We start from the raw sequence: 26353 nt of genomic DNA, 5'->3' as shown, positions 1-26353 counted from the left end.
TGGCACGGAAGTCACTCACTTGCTAGCCTCTGGCAAACTGATTCATTGATTGACCTCTGATCATCGTCGTCCTGTAAGATGTCCTGCCTGCTACGAGCTGAACATCCAGCCCAGTTGGCCTCTCTCTAGAAGACTCCTGTATCCTGTTCCTATGACTGAGCTCTGTGCTTTTCAAAAGTAAAGCGTCGGGCTTCCCTGGTGGCGCAGTGGTTGAGAATCTGCCTGCTAATGCAGGGCACACAGGTTCGAGCCCTGGTCTGGGAAGATCCCACATGCCACGGAGCAACTAAGCCCGTGAGCCACAATTACTGAGCCTGCGCGTCTGGAGCCTGTGCTCCGCAACAAGACAGGCCGCGCTAGTAAGAGGCCCGCGCACCGCGATGAAGAGTGGCCCCCGCTTGCCACAACTAGAGAAAGCCCTCGCACAGAAACGAAGACCCAACACAGCCATAAATAAATAAATAAATAAATAATGTGAAACCTTTAAAAAAAAAAAAAAAAAAGTAAAGCGTCCTTGTCCCCAAGCCTGTTATGCCCACTGTACTTGTCAGAGTGTGGCTCTAATTCATATGTATAGCAAAGAAACAAGAGTAATAAGAGAGAGTTACTGTTTCTTTGAATCTCATTTCAATACTTTGAGAAGATCCCTCAAGACAAAAAAGCTTTCAAATTATGTGTGAGAAATACAACTCAGAAAGACGGAGGAAATCACAAACATACCAGACTGTGTCCTCAGGGTACGCACATATACTGAAAAAAATTATTTGTTGTCTATCTGAAATCCGCATTCACTGAGTGTTCTGCATTTCACTGGCCACTCTATTGGTGACCCCCTCCACATGCTCCTTCTCCTAAGACCCCCAAATAGCAGCTTTACTCATAAGGAGTTTTATCCTTACAGTAACCTTTGTGTCCCAACAGACCTCTGCCAACAGAAAGAAAAGCTTTCACCTCCTCTAGGACAAGGTTGGGCCTCTTCTAGCCTGCAGTGAGGGGCTTCCCTAAAAGGTGGCCTGAGTAGCTGGCCTGGTGGGAGCCAGAGGTCCCTACGAAGCCCATGATGCTCTTAAGTGCGTGGGGACAGTGAAAAGGCCCTGTTTTCAGGGCGAGGCCCAGAAGACAGCCTTCACTCACTTGACAGTTTTGCCCAGGACTAGCCTAGGTCTTAACTAGGGCTGGGAAGTCAACCGAAACTGCCCACGGAACTCCCTCCTGCTCTCCTGAGCCATTCTTCTTTATTGAGCAGTTCATCTCATACTTCCAAATCCCTTGGCCATCCCCACTCCTGGATTGAACAACCTGTCTTTAGTTGCAAATGAAGTCATGTATATCCTTCAAATGAGTCTGAATCCCAGTTACAGGAAAAGGCCTCACCAGTCAATTCTGCCCCGGAACGAGAGGTGAGACATTGTCTAAAGGCGCTAGAGCATTGCACAGAACACACATGTGTGAACTCTCCCCTCGTTTTCGGCACCATCTATTTGGATGATGCATTTTGACCTGCCCATGAAAGGTGGGGTTGCTGCTGCAGTGAGGAAATTGCCTACGATTATGGGGAAACGTGAAAGGATGGGAGTGCCTCTTTGTAGCGCCTCACCCGTGGTAACAGCTGTCATGAAAATGACCCCAATTTTGCCTCTTCTCACTTGGGAAGGAGGGAGGAACTTCACTTCCCAAGCTTTTGAAGGGATATCCTTGGTGCTAGTTTTGGATGTAGCGGATTTCTCGCTTTCAGGAAAACCCATAGGTTTATGCAGGGCACGAAGGCCCAAAGCTGGAAACCACATCTCGGAATTTGGTGATTTGGAGTTTAACAATGATGTTATTCCATAGTGGAAAACCTGGAAAGGGTCTGAATGTCTGTAAAAGGACTGCTAAAATAAACGAGGTGCCTCATGGATACAACTGTTGCCATTAAAGGTGACACTGAAGACTAGTTAATGATGTGAAAGACAGTTGATACAGAATTAGGTGAAAAGTTGCAAAACGTGCAGTAATAATCCACCCAAAGGCGGACAGTGGTAATCTCTGAATGGTAGAATTATCAATTATTTTCTTCTTTTTCATGATACTCATTCACTTTTTAAAAAAATCATTCACTTTTTTAAAATCAATGAATATGAACTGCTTTTGTAAAAAAGCAAAAAAGTTCATCTACACATATTAAAAATCTCTAAGCACGCCAGAACCTAGAATAGTGCTTTTAATTCAGGTGAAAACCAAGGAACCAAAGATCCATTTAAAACCAAACCACAGCAAGAAAATTCAGCAAGCCTTCAAACCATTCTCTACACAATAGAAATTGAAACTTACAGATTTATAGACTCTCCACGAAGCCAATCAAGTATGTGTGAGCTACAAAGATCCCAATGATGACACAGTGAACCATTATCATTTCCAGAACTCTTCCTTACTCTGTGCCAGGCATCAGGCTAAGCACTGGATTATCTCATTTAATCTTTCAACAACCCTGCGAAGTAGATACTACCAATCATTATCCCCAGTTTTCAGGTGAGAAAACTGAAAGTTGAAGATGTAAAGGGATATGCCTAAGGACCCACAGCTAGCAAACAGACAGCCCTGACCTCTGTCCCTGCACAGATGCAGATCCTGTCATTTGAGTTTTCCAAGTACCACACCCTATGGATGCTGCCAACAAATAATGTCTCTCAGCCATATTAGGCCAGGGTCCTCACTTAACTGTCAAAATCAAGATCTTTTCTCTTTTTTAATTATCAGAAGAGAAAAATCCTGAGGTCACAAAGAATCTGTGTACTTTCTTCAAGCAGTTACTGGAGGAAAAAAGCTAACCCAAGTCTATAGCCCTGTGCACCAGAACCAACACCGGCAAGCATAAAAAAAAGGTACAGTTTGGTCAACCAGCTGGTTATTTGTAGACTAGCCAGTTGGCTAACTGACTCAACAGGATTTTTTTTTTTTAATGTTTTAATTGATTGCTTGACTTACATTCCCCACTTTTACTCTCTCCTCCCACTCTTGCCCCCTCCCTCCCATCCAGGGAGGAAGAAAATCAAGGTGGGTATATAATAAAAATACTGCACAACTGGGCAGAGAATCCAGGCTAGCAACCAGGTGTTTCTCTACATTTTAAACAACCTTTTGATGTTGGCTTTGTTTTTTGTGTGTTGTTTCCCCCCCCCCCCACCCCCCCCCCGAACTGATACTCTGTCATGTTCAATTAAGTCAAGCCTGTTTGGATATCTTGTCCTTGAAAAATACAGCAACATAGAAATATACTGGCCCCACTACTCCTGGGGTCTCTGAGCTCCCCTCCCCGTTACCTAGACAGAAGTACTGCAATCTTGACCTCTAAATCTGAAGGTATTTACCACTAAGACTATCAAACATGCTACTTATGAGACTTAACTCCTGAAACCACCCCAGCCCAGATCTCACGAGCAACATGGCAGTGAGATCTATTTAGAAAGAGCATAAACAAGCTGAAGGTATGAGGAAGCTGGTGCCTTCCCCACGCAGGCCTCCTTCAAGTTAATCAGGGGAAGGGTGTGTTTCAGAAGTCCAGCTTAAAGGGAGTGAGAAAACCTGAGGCTTCATTCCATAATTCTTATTCGCTGCTAAAGCCGTGAGGCCAGGATGTGTGTTTAAAGCCTCCTTAATTCAAAGACCTGTTATCTTTACTTGACCTTATTTCCTGTCATTGGAGAGAATCAAGCTGCTTCCATTCCCCCTAATAGCCATATAGTATAACTCTTGCTGGGAACAACCGCTGTGTGTACCTTCCTTTGTGGCAGGCCGCAATCTTGGGAAGTAATATGTCTGTTTTGAAAAGAGTCATTTACAGCCTGCTGTTTGACCTAAGGGATCCAGGAGCCCACCCTTTTCTGGCCTCACACACTGTATTTCCTTCCTGGGTTTTTTCGCAGGTTTAATGCAGCACAGGTGGCGGTGTGTTTCCAAACCAGGTGTCGGAGGCTAAAGACATTCGCTAAAATATTTGGCTCGAATTTTTCTTTTTGGCTTGGGATTTAACACTGTCAACTGCGGAGACATGGTGATGGCTTGACTTGATTTTTTAAATACATTTTTTACTGTCCTTTACATAGTTTTTCCTCCCTGCAGTTTTAACACTCCCTAGAGATGCTATAAAATCCCTGCAGTTTCCCTACCAACACCTCTCAACGTAGTGATGCCGCACACGCAAACTGACCACTCTCCAGCTGACTGGGTGTAGGGCTGGGCCTGCAAATACCTGATGGGGTCACAGAAGGGCTGGCCACAGAGGAGAAACACCTGGGCAGGTGTGTGGCTAGAGACGGAGCAGGTCATCATGGCTGTCACATTATCCAGTGGTCCTCCTACACGTATCACCAAAGAGCATCCAAAGTCCAGACTTTAACAGTGGTTGGTGGGAGACCAAGCCAGGGATGGCACAGGTTTCTATATGCATGCCAATAATAGAATTTATAAAAATACTCACATTTCTTGAGCATGGACCGTGTTCCAGCACTGCGCTTGATAAACAATGTCTCGCTTTATCCTCACAATAAACTTCTGAGGTAGGTGCTGTTGTTAGTCTCTGTTAAGAGATAAGGAAACAGATTCAGGTTAATTTGCCCAAAGTCACACAGCTAATGAATGGTAGAGCTGGGTTTAAACCCAGCTGATTCAAACCTCACAGTCTTTAACCACTGACTATGCCATAGCATCCCGGGGTGTGTATGTCTGTGCGCCCAAACTATGTAATGCAGGATATCTAAACATGTCAAAGATGGGAAAGTTGTTGCAGATGGTCACTGACATGACACCACGGTCGACTCCTCACCTGGCCTAATTTCATCAGAGGTCCTATTACTAATACTCTACTAAACCCTTTTCCATCGAGACAAGCCTACTCTAGACAGTTTCTGGTGGCTGACAATGACTTTTTGAGGGAAAATACTGGAATCGGTTCTACACCCTTCTCTCACTCACTAGCTTGGCTAAGTCATTTAGCTTCTCCGAGGGGTACAGTTGGGGTGACCATCTGTTCGAGTTTGCCCAGTACCATCTACATCTGTGGCCCCATTGTAACTATGAATGGGGCCCCCTATTACTGTAAAGTATTCCAGTCTGGATCATAAGTTATATGGTCACTTCAAGTACAGTGTTCCTCTCTTGAGGTTATTCCCGTTCTTTTAATAGCAGCACCCCGATGTCTGAGGAATTGAAACTGTGGGTTAAATTCTTTTCACCTGCTTTCACTAATCAAGGTTGTTTTAAGACTTGCACGTCCTCCAAGAAGCACGTAGCCTTGGAGTTTTGCCCGAGCTATTCTCCTGGAACTTGGGGTCAGCTGCGTCTATTTCATGCTGAGCCTGTTAAGACTGGATGGGGCCACCGACCCCCGAACTGGGCTTACATGCGTGTCGCATTGCCCTTTCAATATCAGAGCTGAAAACTCCACCCTCAGAAGGTGCCGAGACCTGGTAACCTAGTTATGCCTGCGCAGAATGACGATTACCGCACCTTTTCCCCACACTCTCCGTGCCTCAGACCGCCCTGCTTCTTTATTGTTTACCTCATAAATACTCCAGCCCCTTGGCTTCAGGGAGGAGTATTTGAGATTTGGTCTCCCGTCTGCTTGCATGGCTGCCTTGCGAATAACCCCTCTCTTTGCTGCAAACCTCTCAGCATTTCGGCTTGCTGTGCATCGCGCGAAACGAACCTGGTTCCGGTGACAGCATCCTGCTGCCCTATATGGCTTAGGTAGCCCAAGCTGACCAATTAGCGTTCTGCATCCCCCGGCCATGGCGATTGGTTCAAAGCTGAGCATGTGGCCCACACCTGGCCAATAAGGGTGGACAGGCGGAACTTCCATACAAACTATCAAGGGGGAGGCCCTCTCTTTCCAGGGAGGTTGCTCAGCTGCTGGTAGGATGTCAATTCAGAGTTGTTGGCGGCTACATCATGAGGGACACCTGCCAGATAAAGAAGCCGCACAGAGCATACAAGAACTGAGAAGTGGAAAGAACCAGCATTCTGATGATATGGGCTTAAACCCCTGCACTGAAGCCAGACCCATGCGAGGGCCTTCTAGTTAAATGTAACAATGATTTCCCTGTTGTGCACAAGCTAGTTTGACTTGGGTTCTGTCCCTTGCAGCTGAAGGGGGGCTGCCTGAGAAAGAGAGGTCAGATTAGAGCATTTCAGCTCTGGCACTTCATGCTTCCATTGATAAATTCACACACATGCATGTACACACACACACACACACACACACACACACAGAATAACATGCATAGAACTGCAACCCCACTGAGGAAACCCAGGCATTACCCACCCAGGTCTTTCATGGTTTGGTAATACTTAGAAGAACATCAAACAGTACCTAATCCAGTGTTTTTCTGACTTCTCCATGGAGACCTAGCTTCTAAGGACATGTCTCAGTGGCCATCCCGGGTAGGGGGAAGGGAATAACAGGGATAGAGCCTGAGATGGGACCGGGCTCAACAGCCTTCCCCGCTTCATTCAGGGAAGCTCCGCTCTTACCTACTTTATGTATTAGGAATCAGCTTGAGAGTTCATGTAGAGGACAAAAAGGATTCCATTGCTCTAAGAAGACTGGAAAAACACGTACTTGGTCCAAACCCATCATTTTAATGATGAAGACTCCAGAATCCAGACATAGCTCACCTCCTCCCCAAGCCCCCTCCCCTCTCCCACTGACGCCCCCATCACCACCACATGGTCACACATAGTTGATATGACAGGGAAGACTTGAACCCTGTCTGGTTCTCTGATGTCACAGTGGCTTCCTTAGTATAATAAAAAACCTTTGACTTCACACTGTTATGAAGACCAAAGAGAGTTATATTTATAGCATAAGCAATGCATATTTATAGAGTATATAAATATAATAGAAATAAAATATCCTGCTTGTTTGCTTGCTTAGTGTCTGTGTCCCTCACTAGGTCCTTAGCCCCATGTGGGAGGGAACTAGGTGGATGGGAACCCAGCACCTAAAATACAGTAGGAGCTCAAGAAAATTTTGTTAAAAAAAAAAAAGAGAAAAAGAAAAATAACCAATTTATAGATGCTAAACAGCACCATAGGGATGAAATCATCAAAATCCAGGTTGCAAAAAATTCTACAGGACAAACATTAGTTTCTTCAACAAATAAATCTCAAGCAGGGAAAAAAAACAGTGGAGAAGGAATCTACAGATTAAGAGAGCTCTGAGCAATATATGAAACAGATGTGATATGCGGATCTGATTCAAACCAGCCAAATGTTAAATTTATGGGATAATCAGGAAAATTTCAAAGACCATATGAATGTTGGTTAACATTATTATTGTTTTCGTTTAGGTGTAACAATGACATTGAGGTTGTGTTTAAATAAGAGTCCCTATCTTTTAGAAATACGCATGGAAATAGTTAACAGCCAAGATGACACAATGAGGCTTCCCTGGTGGGTCAGTGGTTGAGAATCTGCCTGCCAATGCAGGGGACACGGGTTCGAGCTCTGGTCCAGGAAGATCCCACATGTCGCGGAACAACCAAGCCCGTGAGCCACAAATACTGAGCCTGCGCATCTAGAGCCCGTGCTCCACAACAAGAGAAGCCACCGCAATGAGAAGCCCACACACGGCAACGAAGAGTAGCCCCCGCTCGCCACAACTAGAGAAAGCCCGTGTGCAGCAATGAAGACCCAATGCAGCCAAAAATAAACAAATAAATTAATTAAAAAATAAAAAGATGACACAATGACAGGAATTTTGTGCAAATAATCTGGGGGTGGGAGGGGAGGTTGGGGTAGAGATGGGAGAAGAATGGCCTCAAGTTGGTCATTGTTGAAGCTGGGAAAAGCCTATATGGGGGGGGTTCTTGGTACTGTTTTGCTATTTTTGTGTATATCTGAGGTTTTCTATAATAAAAATTTATTTTTATTATAAAATAATAAAATATTATTATTGGGGATGCTGAGGGATGGGAGGGAGAGAAAGAAAGAGAAAGGAAAAGAAGGAAAATCCTAGCCTTTGCAGTCAAACTTGGATTCAAATCTTGGCTCTTCCGCTTACCAGCTGTGAGACTAAAATACTACTTGTCATCAGTTCCCTTAACTGTGATGGAACTAAAAATAGCACCTGTCTCCTAGCATGGGTTGTAAGAATCAAATAAAATCATATATGTAACAGGTGTCTAATTGTATGTAATAAATGGCACCAGCAATTAAGACCAAATATAAAACATGCTGCCCTCGTTATCCAAGTATAATTGGTGTTTTTAAAATTACACTTTGGGAATTCCCTGGTGGTCCAGTGGTTAGGACTCTGCACTCTCACTGCTGAGGGCTGGGGTTCAATCCCTGGTCAGAACCTGCAAACCACGTGGCATGGCCAAAAAAAAAATAAAAATAAAAATTACACTTTAATAACAATAATAACTAAAGTTAGAGTACTTATTATGTACCCAGCACAGTTATAGATGTTTTACATGTAAAAATTCATTTAATCCTCACACTTAAAGTGAATCCTCTTTAAACAAGATTAAAAAGTTTGCAGTAAATAGTGACATAATAGTGACAAAAATGGATGGACATTTATCTTTGAAAAATGAAACTAAGTAAAAATAAGTTTATTTTATCTTATATTAAACCACATTTGGAAAATAGTAGTAAATGTGCTCTAATTCTTAGAACAAACAACAGATAAATGTTTTTAGGATTTCTTTGGGACAATTTTTTCTGACAACATTACATGATAGCACAACAGTAATATTCTTCACATTTTATTTTTCAGCACAGTCATAAAAATAGTAATTCTCACAAAAATATTAGAGGACTTCATCCATTTTCTGAAGCCCTCCTTAATATTTCATATTCAAATCATTCTCTTTTGAAGCATCCTGTTGATTTTCTCTCCTTCAATTGTTAAGTGGACTAATCCTGCAAAATCCACATTTGTTAACAGCTTTGTCTGAAACCATAGGAATTCTCCAACATCACCCTTCAGAATGCTTCATGAAATCCTGCATCTTTGCAAGGTTTTTTAATGTGCTGTTAGCTTGGATAGATGTTAATTTTACATAGGGTAAAGGTATTCAAAGGGGCATTGATTGTATAAATTGTTAGTTATTAGGGAATTCTGCTTCCCTGTGCTACCTGCCAATTGTTGAGACTAGAATACTGTATCTCAGATGATCTTGTATAAAGTGAAAGTCTCATGTAAATCATATATAGCCCCAAACTCCTGAAAAGCATTATTAGAATTGACATTTCCGTATTTCAGCCTAAAAGGTTTTTGGCCTAATTATCCTGACAATTCCCCCAAATCTCCATTTCTCTTTGATTTTATGGATGTAGATTAAACCACCTCCTCTTAAACCCATTCAGATGGACAAAGCTGGGAAGAGCAGCAGGGCCCACCAAAGGCAAGATTAAAAAGTTAAAGATGGGGACTTCCCTGGTGGCACAGTGGTTAAGAATCCGCCTCCCAAGGTGGAGGACACAGGTTCGAGCCCTGGTCCGGGAAGATCCCACATGCCTTGGAGCAGCTAAGCCCGTGCGCCACAACTACGGAGGCTGTGCTCTAGAGTCTGCAAGCCACAACTACTGAGCCCACACGCCACAACTACTGAAGCCCATGCACCTAGACCCCATGCTCCGCAGCAAGAGAAGCCACCGCAATGAGAAGCCCGTGCACCGCAACGAAGAGTAGCCCCCGCTCACCACAACTAGAGAAAGCCACCGCACAGCAATGAAGACCCAATGCAGCCAAAAATAAATAAATAAATTTATTAAAAAAAATAAGTTTAAGATGAACTTCGGCCTTTCGTGACTTAGTGTTAACCAGAATTCAAACTCCTGCTGCTTAACCAAAGAATTCCTCTCAATTCAATTCATGCAAATAAATATTTCAGCTCTAACGTACAAAGTAAAATGGGGAATGACACCACAGGGAGTAAAATATTGCTATATTTCAGCCTTACCACCAAAAGTAAACATAATCTCCATTGATTATTTGAATAATGTCACGATGTAACAAATCTCAGCAGTATCTGACAGAGATCAGAGGGAAAGTCCATAAATATAACATGAGAGATTTTACTTCCTGAACCACATAAAACCTTGCAAAGATAAACCATTTACAGCCAACTGAATTTATATCCATAAATGTGATAATCTGCCTTTACCAATGTTGAACAAGCTGGCCCCAGCACATGGGAATCACATTTGGAGCATGTTAAAAATAGATTTTTTAGATATATCCCACAGACATGCTAATCAGTAGTTCTAGGAGTAGAGCCCAGGTATTGATATATTTTAAAAAATATCCCAAGAATCCTTCAGTTCACATAAGTTTAAAAAACACTGACTTAGTCAAGTTGGGACATTAAGAGTGAGGATGGTTAAACAATAAACACAGTGCCTCCAGCTGATCTCTGGAATCAACATGGAAACTATATCGAAATAGGCTTTGGCAGCAGGCAGATGTCGGGTTGGAGCTTGGCTTTCCCCCTTCCTTGCTCCAAGCCCTTGAAGAGGTAATTAACATTTGTAAGTTTCTTTTTCCTGGTGTGTAAAATGGGTATAACATCAACCCATAAGAGAATGAAATAAGGTGAGTAAATGAGAGAACTCAGCATGCTATTTGACCTATAGTAAGTGTGCAGTAACTATTAAATCACTTCATCTTGTATATTGCTGGAAAATGGGTCCAATGAAGAATAATATGGGCCAATACAAGCTACAAGTGTGGCATTCTTTATATCAGCCAGGTGCACCCTGTCATTATCCTTCTCTACCAGCCCCAGCCACAATCACACCGGACTTCTTTAGATAAAATTAGACACAACCGAGCTGTATTGTGCCAGTGCTGCCACCTGTTGACAGGTATGAAGAATTGATTCGCTCTTGGGCTCATACCCACACTGCACTCTCCCTTTTTTTCTGTCACCATTTCCCCTTCTATTACTAGCAACTGGCATTGTCTTTCACATGAAACATCTAACTCTTTTTTTTCCCCCTTCTTTTGCTCAAAAACCTCTGAAAACACTTCCTCTTACCTGCCCCCAACACTCTCCATCTGTGTTCGATCTGGGTGCCAAAACCAACCTCAAAAGTAGTTGATGAGCATAAGGGAGCTGTAGGGGCAGTTCTACCCGTAGCACAGAACAGAAAAGCGAAATTGGAATAAAAAGCATTGCTATCAACCTGGGAAGTCCTTGAAGGTACCCAGAAGTTCTCTTCAGAATCAGTCCAGAAACTCGTGCCTTTCTTAACCTTTAAGGAAAACTTTCTCAAATACCAGTGCTCACGATCAGTCACAAGCAATTTCTCTTTTAATCCTTTTATGGCTGCTCATGAAGGGAAGAAACCCTGGTCCAGGTCACAGGTGTGGCCCTCGTAAGAGGTAGCGCTAGAAACACTGAGGCCCACGTATGTGAAGGTGGTCATCTTTCTTCTACTCCAAACTGCTTCTTGGCACCCCATTCTGGCGTGCTCTACAGAGTGGAGAAGATGTTGTGCTTACTGGACTCCTGCTTGTACCCACACTGGATTCCTCCCCTCTTTTGTCTTGCTCCCCTTCCTTTCCTCCCGAATTCATTGTTTTTCCCACTCCCCAACTTAGCACCATCAGATCTGGATTCAAATTCTGGCAGTACCACTTACTAGGTGTGTGGCACGGGGTACACCATCCTTCTGAGCCTCAGTGTTCCCTATCTTTAAAATGGGAGTAGTGAAAATACCAAAGTCATAAGGTCACTATGAGGACTCAGTGGATTAATGAGTTCAGAAGACAGTGATTGTGTGTGTCACACTTAGCACTGGGGCTGGCGTAGAGCCAGCACTCAACAACTGTTAGTTCTTGCTTTTAGCTCCTCTGTGTCTTTCACTTGTGCTAGCGTGGGCTTGCCAGCAAACCTGGGGGATTACTCCTTGGCTCCTCATGTGCCAGACTCATTCTCACTACTGCCAGAGGATGTGTTAAAGTAGCAGCGGAGAAGGGATGGACAAACCTTCATGGGGGTTAAGGAGCCTGCAGGACTTTTCCTGAGGGAGATTCACTTTTCCTCTTGCCTCTTTTCCAAGCCTCTGTAACTCATTCAGGTCAGGAAGTAGCAGAAGCAGTTTAACCTTTGAACACATTTTTATTCTTTACCTAAAAAGTAAAGGTACATTTTTAAATGTCTTTCTCCTGATTAGAAATGAGACGTGATTATTCAGGATATTTTGGAAAAACACAGAAAGGTTCAAAGAAGATGAAAATCCCCCGAAATCCCCTCCGCCCAGAGATACTAATAACATTTGCCATCTTTTCCATGTGCATATATCTCTATGTTTGTTAAAAATAGACTCCTACTATTGTTGAACGCTTTTATCATATTTGTATGTTTTGCTTTTGTCACTTATATGGTGAACATTTCTCAGGATTGAATATTCATTGGAAATGATTGTACCATAATCCATCATGAAAAATATGATTATTTACATATATTTCATGGTTTCCAATTTTATACAATTTATACTACCCTGAAAAATACATTTTTTTATCAGAAATCTTTTGTCCTCAATTCCGAGTATTTCTCTGGGATTAATTTCTGGAGGGGGATTTTTGGGGTCAGAATGCAATGCCCTTCTTAAGACTCTTGGTAGATATTGCAAAATTTCTGCAGAAAGATTGTACTGCTTTACAACCCCATCAGCAAAGTCTGAGGGACCTAAAAGGCCTGCTTTTAGTCTTGGCGTCCAGATGAAATAGCCCCTTTGGTATCTGAGTAAAGGTTGTAAGAGCTGCTTAACGAGCATTCAAGAGGAATTGACCTTGCTTCCTGCTGCTTACTTTCTTCAAGAGAACCACCACTGTATTAAAGAGGCGTCATGCTTCAAACAACTCCTACAGCCTGAAATCATCCTAAATTTCTCCACCATCTTTTTAGTGAGACCCCAAAGGCACCTGCACTAAAACTGGTTTGCATGCCTCATGACACCCAGAACCCCACCATCACCACCCTCATATGTTGCCTTCATAACACTAATTGCAAGTAGTAACTTTTTGTTCACTTGTTTCTTGTGTATCTCCCCCAGTATAATGTAAACTCCATAAGGGGCCATCTTAATTTTTCACGACTGTAAGCTCAGCCCTGGCTCTCTGTCCAGCACAGAGCAAGTGCTCAATAAATATTGTTGAGTGACTGAATGATTCATCTTTGTCTTTCCTGTGCCACACCTGCCCTCACCCCAGGTTTACAAGAGTAATTTTGGGGTCCATAAACAGATATAAATTTTTAATAGTGACCTGCAGTATAGCCAGTTACTATATCACCAAGGAGCACTGAGTTTCTTGACTGGCATAGTCTATTTTGTTAACAAAATCCACTGTTATCCACAAGCTGCCCAGTTTAGAAAGTCACTTCAAGGAGCGCCACCAGCACCAGGTGACAGCTTGACCACTGGTGGACTGTCATACTAGTTGTATGATGCTAGGTAAGTTACTTAACCTTACTGTGCCTCAGTTTCCTCATCTGTAAAACAAGAATACTAATGGTATCCTCCTCATATTGTTTTCAGGAGGATTAATGAGCTAATACACATAAAGCACCTGGAACAGTGCCTTGCACACAGTAAGGACCAGGGAATATTCACCATCATGATTGCTGCTGTCCCACGGCCACCAGCCCTTGCATCACCTCCAACTCCTCCATCACCTCCATCACCTCCAACTCCTCCTTCCTCAGCCTGACTCTCACCCCCTACCCATTCTTCCTTCTCACATCTCAGATTTCCGTCCTCCCACTATAAAGATCTATCAAGCACCACCTACAAGCCACTGTGCTAAGGGCTAAGGAAATGAGTTTGCCCTTCTCTTGGAATCTAGTCCAAGACACAGACAAGAAACAGGGCAGTCATGACACAGCATGAAAGGAGCTAGGATGGGGGGAGGTGCGCTGCCATGGGGCCACCTAACCCAGGCTTGGCGAACCAGAAAAGCTTTCCTGCACAAAGAGACCCAGAAGATGAACAGAAATGAGACCACTTAGGGGGTCACAGGAGACAAAAGGTGAAGAAGAAAATTACAGGAAGAGCCCACAGAAAGGCCCAGAGACAAGTGAGGAGACTTGCTCACACCCACCCACCCACACACACACACACACACACACTTTAGGCTCAACAATGTGAACCTGGCTACAATTTCCCAAGTACCAAACCTTTGCACACATGGTTTCCCCTATAGCCCTCCTATCAACCCAGTCAACTCCTATTGATCCTTCAAAACCCAGCTCAGACATTACTGTTTTCAGGAAGCCTTTGCTCACCACCTCATGCCAACTAAGTTACTCTCCCCCTTCCTCTCTGCTCCCTCTGCACTGTATTTATTGCACCTGTATGTCATCATTGCCTCGTATTTGAATTCTCTGCACATCTCCCCTACTAGACTTGACTGAGGGCAAGTCCTACCTTTCAACTCTGGAACCCCAGACCTCTCAGGGTTTTTGGAAGAATAATGCTTTGTTACACAGGTTACCTCTCCCCTCCTCTCCCTCCTGAAAGACCTGCGCCAACCTCCCAAGGCCTTGGCACAAAAGCAGCTCTTCTGCTTTCAGATATGACGCTGACTGTTGATTTGGTCGGCCTTGTCCTTGCCCTTCAACAGCCAAGGGCCAGCGGCAAATCACAGTTCCTCCCTCCCCATCGTCCCCAACATTTTCATACAAGTAAAAGTAAATACAAAAATGGACATCCCAAACCAGCCGCAATAGCAGTGGCTTCCTCTGGGGGGCGAGGAGAGGGAGCCTGAGGTCTGAGCAGGGAAGGTTTTCTTTTCACTAAATGCCCTTTGTTGAGTTTTTACTATGGGAATGTATTCGTTTTTCAGTTACGTTGTAATAATAAAGTAGTTACTAAACAGCATGTGCATCAAGGGCAGGAAGCCTTAAGAAGGAAAAGGCACCACAGGTCAGGCCCTCAGGGAACGTATGAAGGGGATGCGGCCACCCAGACGGGGAAGAGGCTGCTGAGGCCCTTCTTAGAGCCATCTGCTTCCCCATCCTCCTGCCCTCCTGCATCCTCCATCATTGGATGAATAAGCAGAGACATCACCATGCTCGACGCCAGCAAAAAAAGAAAAAGTTTCGACAAAATTATACACCTGCTAAACACGCCCACTATCAAGATATAGATCATTTCCATCATCCCAGAGCATCCTTCATGCTTCCTTCCTGCCAGACTAACCCTTGCCCAGTACGCAAACAGGCAAACAGTGCTCTGATTTTTATCACTACAGATTAGCTTTGCCTATTCTAGAACTTAATAGAGATGAAAACGTACACCATCTGACTTTCACTTAGCATAATATTTTGAGGTTTATCCATGTTGTTGGGTGTTTTAAGAGTTTGTTCCTTTTTATTACTGAGTACTCTTCTATTGTGTGAAAATGGCACAATTGGTTTTTTTTAATATATATATATATTTCAATATATATATATTATATATATATATATATTTATTTTATTTATTTCTTTATTTTTGGCTGCGTTGGGTCTTCGTTGCTGCGCACGGGCTTTCTCCAGTTGCCGCGAGTGGCGGCCACTCCCCGTTGCGGTGCGCGGGCCTCTCACTGCGGTGACCTCTCCCGCTGCGGCGCCCGGGCTCCAGGCGTGCAGGCCTCAGCAGTTGTGGCGCACGGGCCTAGCTGCTCCGCGGCACGTGGGGTCCTCCCGGACCAGGGCCCAAACCCATGTCCCCCGCATTGGCAGGCGGACTCCCAACCACTGAGCCACCAGGGAAACCCGGCACAATCGTTTTTATCCATTCTCCTGTTAATGAACATTTGGGTTATTTCCAGTTTGGGGCTCTTATGAATAAAGTTACTAAGAACGTTTTTAAAAAAAGAAAGAAAAAAGGGGGTAATTGGGACCATCACTGAATCTATCTGACCCAAGGGTGACAGATATCATCCTACAGGGGCAGGAGAGAAATCTCACACACCCATAAGTAGTGCATCTTGGGGCCTGGCTATTTGAGGCTATGTCCCTGGGCTCTGCCAATGAGGAGGGCAGTATGCCTTCCAGGGCCTTCCAGGGCCTTCTGGGGCTGCAGGTGTGTAAACAGCTGCCCACATGCAGTGCAACAACTCATCATAAACACAAGCACTGGGTACAAATGTGAGTGGAGAGGAAAGTAGGGATTTTTTTCCAGCCACAGCTTCAATCGGCCAGTGTCTCTGGGACACGTCACCTCCTCCCCATCACCCCCTCTGCACATTAAGGACCCAAAGCCTGGCAGGCCCAGCTCCCAGCCACCTGAGGGGCCCAGAACACACACCCCTTTCTTCAGCACTGAGTCTAGGGACCACCTGGTGATCTGTGCCACCTCTTCTCCCAGGAGAAAGTGGCTTGTTTTTGTCCACAGTGTTAGAGAAAGGAGACCCCTTCATGGGCTGGAAAACAGTTGCCTTGTTTGTTTTTTCCCTCCCCTTCATGAACCCAGTTTTTGAAAGTCCTGCGTTGAACCTACCTTGGCTACTTACATCTCTTCATAATTATGCACAAGGCAACAGTTGCGACAACTGTAACTTGACACTTGGCAATGCAACTTGGTCCCCTAAATAACTGCCAGCACGGGTATAAAACCTCCTGCAACAATGCCGGCCTGGTGGCTATTAGGGTGATTTACTCTGGACTACATCAAGTTCAGAGGCCAGGAAAGAGAGCAGAGCCTGAAATGGTCTTTCACACTTGTGTCGTAAATTCAGATCACAGCTTCAAAGGTGGTGCCAAAGTGTGGTAACCCAAAGTCAAGGGGCCTAGGTTTTGTTTTCCAGGGCAAAGGGACACCATCAATGATGGGAGAGTTCTGCAGAGTGACCCAGGGATGGGTTCCCGGCCACCTCTCCCCTCACTGAATTCCCTTGGCCTCAAGGAAGGGACATAAAAGGTGTCAGTGGCCCCCATGCTCGGTAAATCACCGGGTGTGAACCCAGACAGGCTGGGTGATGGCCTTCGGGGGCCCCTTCTCCTGGAGGCTAAGCCCAGCAGGCCTCATACTCAGTGACCCCACTGATGGGTCACCAGGAGTGTGACCAGTCAGCCTGCTCAGTCACCAGAAGGGACCTTTTCCAGGGTTAGGAAGAGGTGACGGGAGAAGCGTCCTCAATTCCCCCAAAGACATGGCCTCGGCTGTCTCTTTGCGTAGGAATTTTACTTCACAGAGCTCTTAGGAAAACACCACATGCTGATACTGACAGCTTAATCATCCTCCAACGTTTACTGAGCTCAGGCTTGATGCCAAGAAGAGTGCTACTGGAAAAAAAAAAAAAAATTTTTGTTTCAGGACCAAAAAGACCAATGGGAAAAAGAAGTGGATATATTGCATTAGAAGCAATTATCAAAGTCATTCGTCAACAACAGGTCCCCCCTATTAAGGGAATGCTTTGCCCCAATATTGACCTCGAGAGGTAAATATGATCAGAACTGCCATTTTATAGGAGACAGCGGTCAAGGAACTCTCCCACAATCTCACCACTAGCTGCATCTAGGAGGGTGCAAGCTTTCACATTGCATTGCCACATTTAAAAATTTAGCACTGGGGGGACTTCCCTGGTGGCACAGTGGTTAAGAATCCACCTGCCAGTGCAGGGGACACGGGTTCGAGTCCTGGTCCAGGAAGATCCCACATGCCGCGGAGCAAGTAACCCTGTGCGCCACAACTACTGAGCCTGTGTTCTAGAGCCCGCGAGCCACAACTACTGAGCCTGCGTGCCACAACTACTGAAGCCCACGAGCCTAAAGCCCGTGCTCTGCAACAAGAGAAGCCACCGCAATGAGAAGCCCACGCACGGCAATGAAGAGTAGTCCCCGCTCACCGCAACTAGGGAAAGCCCGTGAGCGGCAACAAACACCCAACGCAGCCAAAAATTAATTAATTAATTAATTTTAAAAAATTTAGCATTGGGGTGGTGCATTTACACTTAGTGATCAGGTCCTTTCAAGCACAAAGAACAAGTGTTTTAACCATTTTTATGCAATTTTGGAAAAGAAACGTCTTTCTCTTCATTTTATTCAATATAGTAGAAAAACAAGTTGGCACGAACTCTATCTTAAGCCTAGATATTTACCGCGTGCCGAGAGTTAAGAACCAGCTGGTGATCCAAGGAAGTCCAGGGCCTCAGGAGACCTGGGGTCCAATCCCACCCTGTCACTCACTTGCTGTGTGACCTCAGTCAACTCCCTTCCCTTTTTGATGTCTCAGGTTTATCTTCTAAGATGAGGAGGCTTATTTCTCAGGTTCCCTCCCACCTAGCTATAAAGTTGAAGTTTTAATACATGCGCTGGGAGGGGAGCCTGCCACCCAGACACCCCAGCCCAAGGGAGTAAAGTTATTCAGGGCCCTTTCTACTGTATCTTGCCTCACTGTGCTTGTTGAGTTAGGTTTGCACTATATTGGAACCATAGAAAAGCATCAAGTTTTATGTAGCAGAGCTTCTGCCATTAATACCACAGAGTGGCCTAGTCCAGGGATGGCAAATAGGTTTTATTTTGTTTGCATTATATCAATCAGGGTCGAGTCAGGGGACAGAAATCACACCAGGTATTTTAATAGACAGAATTTAATATAAAGAATTGTTAACTAGGCAACCCAAAAAGTAAAAAGAGAACTCTAGGGTATCACGGAGGTAGCAACTGCAGGAGTAGCTATACCCCTACAGCCAGGGTCCAAAGGGAATTAATAAAACATAGAAGCTTGGAGGAGGGTCCCTTAGAGGCAAGACTCAGACCCCTGAGGAAGGGGCTGGCAGACTGGTGCCAGTGTCTCTAAAGGAGCACAAGGAGGCTGGTTTTATAGGTGTGTTGGGAAAACTACAAACTGGGTTCAGCATTTACTACAGGAAGAAACAGCCACTGCTGGAGTGAAGGACCATTGCCCAGGTGACACGCACAGGAACACAACCAGACCCCGAGGAGCCAGTCCCTTCCGTCCCCAAGCCTGGCAACTTCCCTCTAGCTCCCCCTGGTGGGCAGAGTCCCAGCCCCAGCATCCCAAAGCAGGTATGGAAGGGTGAGGTTGGAATTGAGAGACAGGCATTTGGGCTTGCTACCTGGCCCAGCTACCTGGTTATTGCTTCTGGAGTGCAATACTGAGGCTTATGAAGTCTAGTCTAGGCTCAGCAGAAAAAAACTCTCATGACAAATTGGTGATGTGGACCATAAGCCGAGAAAAGAGAAATGGTGGCATGAATACCACATATTTGCCCTTCCTCTGGTGACTAAATGACCTACCACAGTGAGCATGAAAAGTGAGTGCTACCTCCCAACTTCCAAGATCATGGACAGCTGGGCAGGTGAAGTGAGCCACAGAGCCAAGATGGCGACCCACCAGACCCACTCCTGTCCCTCACGGCCAGCGATCACTCACCTAATGTTCATGATTAGGTTGTTGTGTCCAGAATCTGAAAGTAAATTCTAGACCCATCACCCAGTGATTTCCAGGGAACTGTTGGTTAGAGCAGGAGAGGGATGGTTTAAAAGGATGACCCTGACTACTGCCTTAGCCCCAGCCAAGGATATTCTTCTCATAGGACCATGGAAGGGCAAGAGTGGGGGATGGGGGCAGAATCTCAGACAGTACTGCAGGCCAGGCTCCCCCACAGGGCCTCAGCCTAGAGAACAGAATCCATCACAAAGCTGGCAAGGCTTTGGAGTCAGGTAGCCCTGTGTTCAAATCCCAGGTCAGCCACTTTCTTGGTGTTTAGAATAAGTAACAGATACAATCTCTGTTCATAAATCAGGTAGACAAGAAAGATCCATTCGTATGTTTTGAAAGCACAACTTCATTTCTATTTTGCATAAGAAATGATGATTCTAGACTTTTCCGGGAGTGTTCCAGAAGGGTTTCAGTGGCGGGTGGGAGCCAGCTTGCCCCAGCTCATGAGAGCAGACCGTACACAGCTTTCCCCAACTCTGCATACAGTGACCTCACGTTGGTAGCTTGAAATCAGCCGTGATGGAGCAGTTACACCGCAAAATCAGCAAGTGCTACAAAATCAGGGCTTCTTTCTTTTCTTTGAAAGCCAGCTCACCAGACTCCACTGGTCCCCTTCCTTTCCCAGGGCTTGCACTGAGGTTGGGAGGGGAAGAGGGTGGAGGGCAGATCTGGTAATGAAGTAGGGCCCATCAGGCATGGCCCCACACAGCTCACCCCCAGGATAACCCTATTCCTGTCTGCAAGGCATCTCCAGAACACCTCTCTCTTCCCCTTTCTGTGCCACCTCTGCTGAAGGGACCCTCTGGGAGGCTGTCCCCTCACTTAAGACTCACCACAAAGCCCTTCCCTGAAGTTCTGGGGGATGGGGGGGGGTTCCTTCACTCTCTTTACTTCCTACCCCCAGCCCCAGGAAGCTTTTTTTTTAGTGTGAATAAAATCCTTCCCTTCTCAAAATACTATTCTTAAAGTTTTTAAGCTTTTGGAAACAAAAAACCAGGAAGCTCTGTCTCAAATCTACCTTGAGCTCAGGAGCATAGGACGGACTTTCTGTTTGAACGGGAAAAAGAGGAGGGCAGAAATACTAGAAAGGAAAAAAAGGTTAATATGACAAAGAATTCAGGTCACAAGCACATTCCAGAATTCTGAGACTTTGGGGTTTTTCTCTACCACTAGAATGAGCTAATAGCTTTATCACACTTCCCTGTCGAGGTTGGAAGGACAAATAATGTTAGTAAATGGTCTCTACAGTGCTTAGCACATAGTAGGTCCTCAGTAAACAGTGGCTTCTTTTATCTCCATTGAGGCTGTGCCCAACAAGTCGAGACACAGTGGAGAGAGAGAGTCGACATGGGTGCCTCATCCTTCCCTGTCTTGCCCAGGGAAGGGTTGTGATCCATTGGAATGTCACAGGGCCCATCCTCCTAGGCTTTGAGACACAGATACTGCTACATTAATATGGACTAAAAACCCCACCTGCTCAATTAATGTGTAATGTTCTCTTAGGTTAAGCAAAAAGGCAAATGGAATATTTAACAAGTGAATAAAACCAGTAATGGTCCCTCAGAGCGTAGAATCTTGGCAAGCCACCCTCTTCTTGGATGGTTTCCCTTCAGTCCCTTTCCAAGCTTCCTTTCCTGTTATTCTAACTCTACATGTTCCCTCTGGTCAGTTTCATCCGTAACCACAGCTGCCAGGCACCTCCCTTCTGCCATCCATTGATGAATCCCAATTCCATTAATGGGTGTTCTGCCCTGAACACCAGACCACAGTTGCAGTTGTCTCTTGGACATCTCCAGATACACTTCCCACAGACACACCCAAATTCAACATGTCCCATCTTGAACTCTTCCTCTTCCCCCTTCTCCTGACATTGACCATGGTCTGCCTTCTCTGTCCTAGTGAATGTTACTTTCACCGCTAATCATCCCAGATACCTCCTTCACTCTCGTTCCTCACATTCATTCGATTATGAGGTCCTGTGGTTCAACTCCCTGTAGTGCCTGCCTCTGTAGCCTTTCTCTCCAGGTGCCTTGGAGCAGCCATTGTTTCTCACAGGGACAACCAACTGCTCCTGCAAACTCCTTTCTCCGCTCTCCCACTTTGCCCCTTTCCAGTCCAGCCTTCATTGCCTAAAACAAATCTGAATGTATTAGAGTTCCCTATTCAGTGGCTCCCTATTACCTATGCACTGGAGTTGGAACTTCAGCAGGATACACATGGCTCTCCATGAACCAGAGATAATGCCCTAAACTTCAGCCTCATCTATTCACTTTCGCCATGCTGCCTGCTGCTGCCTGCTCCAGACACACTGGACTACTTGTACTTTCTAGTTCCTTCTGCCCATGGCACCATTTTTCTCTTTCTGCTCCTGGTAAGTCATACCTATTTTTACAACTCCAACTTTAGCACCTCCTCTGTGAAGTCTTCCTGGATTCCCAACCTCTCTGATCTTATTGGATAAGTCCCTCTTTGAGACCACATATGACTCCTTTTAAGGCTTCCCTCTCTCTTTATCTCCCTGAAATACAATTCTTCCTTTACATATCCATTTTCTCCCCTGTGCTGGGCTCACTGAAGGCAACTTGTCTTAATCTTGCCTATTCTATGAAATAAGAGGTCTCTTGTAAATGGGAGTGGGTAAATACAATTATTCTGTTGGAAGGTTATTGTGTTTGTGAAGTAGGACGTCAGAAGTATGAAGTTTCAGTATGAAGTGTGATATATGAAGTCTGAAGTGGTAAAATCGAATCTAAACAGACTTTAGTAAGTTAAGGACGCATACTATTAGTCCTAGAGAAACCACTTAAAAATATCTTTTTAATATATAACTAAGAAACAAATAAAGTAAAGTGAGATATCAAAAAATATTTGATTAACCCAAAAGAAGGCAGACAAGGAGCAATGGAGAAACAGAAAAACTGAATAAACAAATGGAAAACAAGTAGCAAGATAAGAGGTTTAAACACGGCCATATCAATCATGACTTTAAATGTAAAAATCCTATTCGAAACTCAGAGACGATCCAACTGGATGAAAAGTAAGACTCAAACACATGCTATCTATAAGAGATACAGGTTAGGGCTTCCCTGGTGGCGCAGTGGTTGAGAATCTGCCTGCCGATGCAGGGGACATGGGTTCGAGCCCTGGTCTGGGAAGATCCCACATGCCGCGGAGCAACTGGGCCTGTGAGCCACAGTTGCTGAGCCTGCGCGTCTGGAGCCTGTGCTCCGCAGCAAGAGAGGCCACAATAGTGAGAGGCCCGCACACCGCGATGAAGAGTGGCCCCCACTTGCCGCAACTGGAGAAAGCCCTCGCACAGAAACGAGGACCCAACACAGCAATAAATAAATAAATAAAAATTTAAAAAAAAAAGAGATACAGGTTAATTACGAAGATGCAAATACATTGAAAATAAAAGAGATGATTAAAGATATAATGATAATGGGAGCAATTCTTCAGGAAGGTATAACAATCTTAAATTTGTGTGTACCTAATAATAGAGCTTCAAAACTCATGAAGAAAAACTAAAAGAAATAAAGGGGGAAATAGACAAATCCGTAATTGTGGTTAGATGTTTTAACACTCCTCTCTCAAAATTTGATCCAGCAAGTAGGCAAAAAAGTCATTAAGGAGCAACATCATGAACCAACTTGATAACCACTTTGAAAACATTTTGGGAATTTCTTAAAAAATTAAACATACATCTACCCTTTGATCCAGCAAGTCCACTCCTAGGTATTTACTCAAGATCAATGGAAATACATGACCACAAAAAGACTTGTTCACGAATTCTTATAGTTACTTTTTTCAGCCCCAAACTGGAAACAACCCAAAAGTACATAAACAGATGAATGTATAAACGAATTGTGGTGTCAGTAAACTAGATTTTTACTCAGTAATAAAGAGGGACAAACTACAATGAACACATCAACATGAATGAATATTAAAAAACATTATACTGAGTAAAAGAAGTCAAATCCAAAAGAATACGTACTGCATGATTCCCTTTATATGAAGTCCTAAAACAAGCAAAACTAATTTACAGGGACAGAAAACATATAAGTGGCTGACTGGAGGACAGGTTGACTCCACAGCCATGAGAAAGTTTCCTAAGGTGATGGAAATGTTTCATTTCTTGACCGTGATGGTAATCACGCAAAGGTACACATTTGACAAAGCTAATTGAGCTGTACACTTGGAAATGTGTGCAATTTAAGATATGTGAATTATACCGCCAAAAGGTTGACTATTAAAAAAAAGTCTGGGAACGTAAAATGGTGCAGCCACTGTGGAAAACAGTTTGACGGTTCCTCAGAAAGTTAAACATAAAGTTACCTTATGACCCAGCAATTCCACTCCTAGGTATATACCCAAAAGAATTGGAAACAGATACTGAAACAAACACATGTACAGGCATGTTCATAGCTGCTCTATTCACAATAGTCAAAAGGTGGAAGCAGCCTAAATGTCCATCAATGCATGAATGGATAAACAAAACATGGTATACACACACACACACACACACACACACACACACACACACTGGAATATTATTGGTAATTAAAAGTAATGAAGTACTGATACATGCTACAAGGTGATGAATCTCGAAAATGTTATGCTAAGTGAAAGAAGCCAGACACAAAAAGTCACATATAGTAGGATCTCATTTATATGAAATATCCAGAATAGGTAAATCCATAGAGAAAGAATGCAGATAGCAGTTGCCAGGGACTGAGGGAAGGGGGGAAATGGGGGGGAAATTGCTCAATAGTTTTCCTTTTGGGGTGATGAAAATGTTTTGGAATTAAATAGAGGTGGTGGTTGTACAACATTGTGAATGTGCTAAATGTCTCTGAATTGTTCACTTTAAAATGGTTAATTTTATGTTATTTGAATTTTACCACCGTAGAAAAGAGGAGTTTCTTCCATTTCCAACTAAGAAAGATAAACAGAAACCAAATTTGCCTCCATGCCCAAAACAACCAAAAAGAATGGACAAAATATATGAAACAATGATTTTCAGGACACTGTATATCAGGCAACAAAGGACGGTGATCCCTGAGAGACAGGGAACAAACGAGGCAAACTCTATGATTGCTCCAGTTTCTAATTTGAAAGAGTTTCCAGGCCACAGCACACAGAGGGGGAATCCAGGTGGAATCCACCAGACTCCCCAGTATGAAGAAACACAGCTGAGTCTGGAAAGATCAAGACACTGAGAGTATACAATCATATCTATAGGAATACAGAAATATCTAACAACAAACAAGATGTAATTTTAAATGTTTGGCATCCAATAAAAAAATTACCAGGTATGTAAAAAAGCTGGAGAATATGATTCAAAATGAAGAGAAAAATTACCAGTCCAAACCAGTTTGGAACTGACACAGATGTCAGAATTAGCAGAGATGGACATTAAAACAGTTATTATAACTACATTCCATGTGTTCAAAAAGTTAAGCAGAGGCAAGGAAGGTACCAGAAAAGTTTAACTAAAATTGAACTTCTAGAGATGCACCCTACAATGTCTGAGATGAAAAATATCCTGAATGGGATTAACAGCAGATGAGACATTGCAGAAAAAGAAAACAGTGAATTTGAATAAATAGCAATAGAAACAATCCAAAATGAAACAAAGAAAGAAAAGAGGATTTTTAAGATGAAAACAGCATCAGTGAGCCATGAGACTACTTCAAGCAATCCCCAAAGGAGAGGAAAAAGAGAAGATAAAGGGAAAAAATATTTGAAGAAATAATGGCTGGAATTCTTCCAAATTTGGTGAAAAATGTAAACCCGCAAGTCCAAGAAACTCAACAAACTCCAAGCACAGGAGGTTTTGAGAAAACTATTTCAAGATACATCATAATCACATTGCTCACAATCAGTGATAAAATTTTAAAAACACCCAGAGGAAAAAAAAAAGACACATTAGGCACAGAGGAACAGAAGTACGGATAACAACAGATTTCTCGTCAGAAGCAGTGCAAGTGACAAGACAGTGAACTGATATCTCCCGAGTACCAAAAGCAAAAAACTATGTATCTAAAATTCTCTACTTGGTGAAAATATCTTTCAAAAATAAAGACCTTATCAGACATACAAAAGCTGAAAGAATTAATCACAACAGACATATAGTACAGGAAACTTTAAAGGAATTCCATCAGGCAGAAGGTAAACAATACTAGATAGAACTACGTGTCAACACAAAGGAACAAAGAACATCAAAAATGGTGACTACATTGGCAAAAACAGGAGATTTGTTCTAATTACACAAATATATATTTTAAATAATTGATAGTTTTAACCGAAAAATAACAACATGAGAGATTTCTACATGTTTTTTATATAGAGACAAAATATATGAAACAATAATTTTCAAGACACTGGACATAGGCAACAAAAGACTGTGATCCCTGAAAGACAGGGAACAAATGAGGTGAACCCCACGATTACTCCAGTTACTGACTTGAAAGATATACATATCTCAACAATAGGCGTAGAGAAGAGAATTGGAATTGGAGGACTATTGTTTCAAGGTTCTTATCCAAGTATTGGAAAGGGTGTGGAGCAAATGGACCTATCTTATACTGCTTATAAAAATATAAAATGGTACATCACTTTGGAAAACAGTTTGGAAGTTTTTTTAAAAGTTAAACATATGCCCATTATATGATCTGGTCATTCCACTCCTAGGTATTTACCCAAGATAAATGAAAGCTCATGTCCATACAGACACATGTACGTGAATGTTCATAGCACCTTTATGTGTAATGGCCAAAAACTGGAAGCTAAATTGTCTATCAACAGGTGGATATGTGAACAAATTGTGGTATATCCATACAATGGAGTGCTACTCAGCAACAAAAAGGAACAAGTTATTATACACATAATAACACGAATAATTATG

The sequence above is a fragment of the Balaenoptera borealis genome (genome assembly GCF_965194805.1).
Source record: "Balaenoptera borealis genome assembly, chromosome: 10".
Taxonomy (NCBI): domain Eukaryota; kingdom Metazoa; phylum Chordata; class Mammalia; order Artiodactyla; family Balaenopteridae; genus Balaenoptera; species Balaenoptera borealis.
This window is presented reverse-complemented; position numbering follows the sequence as displayed.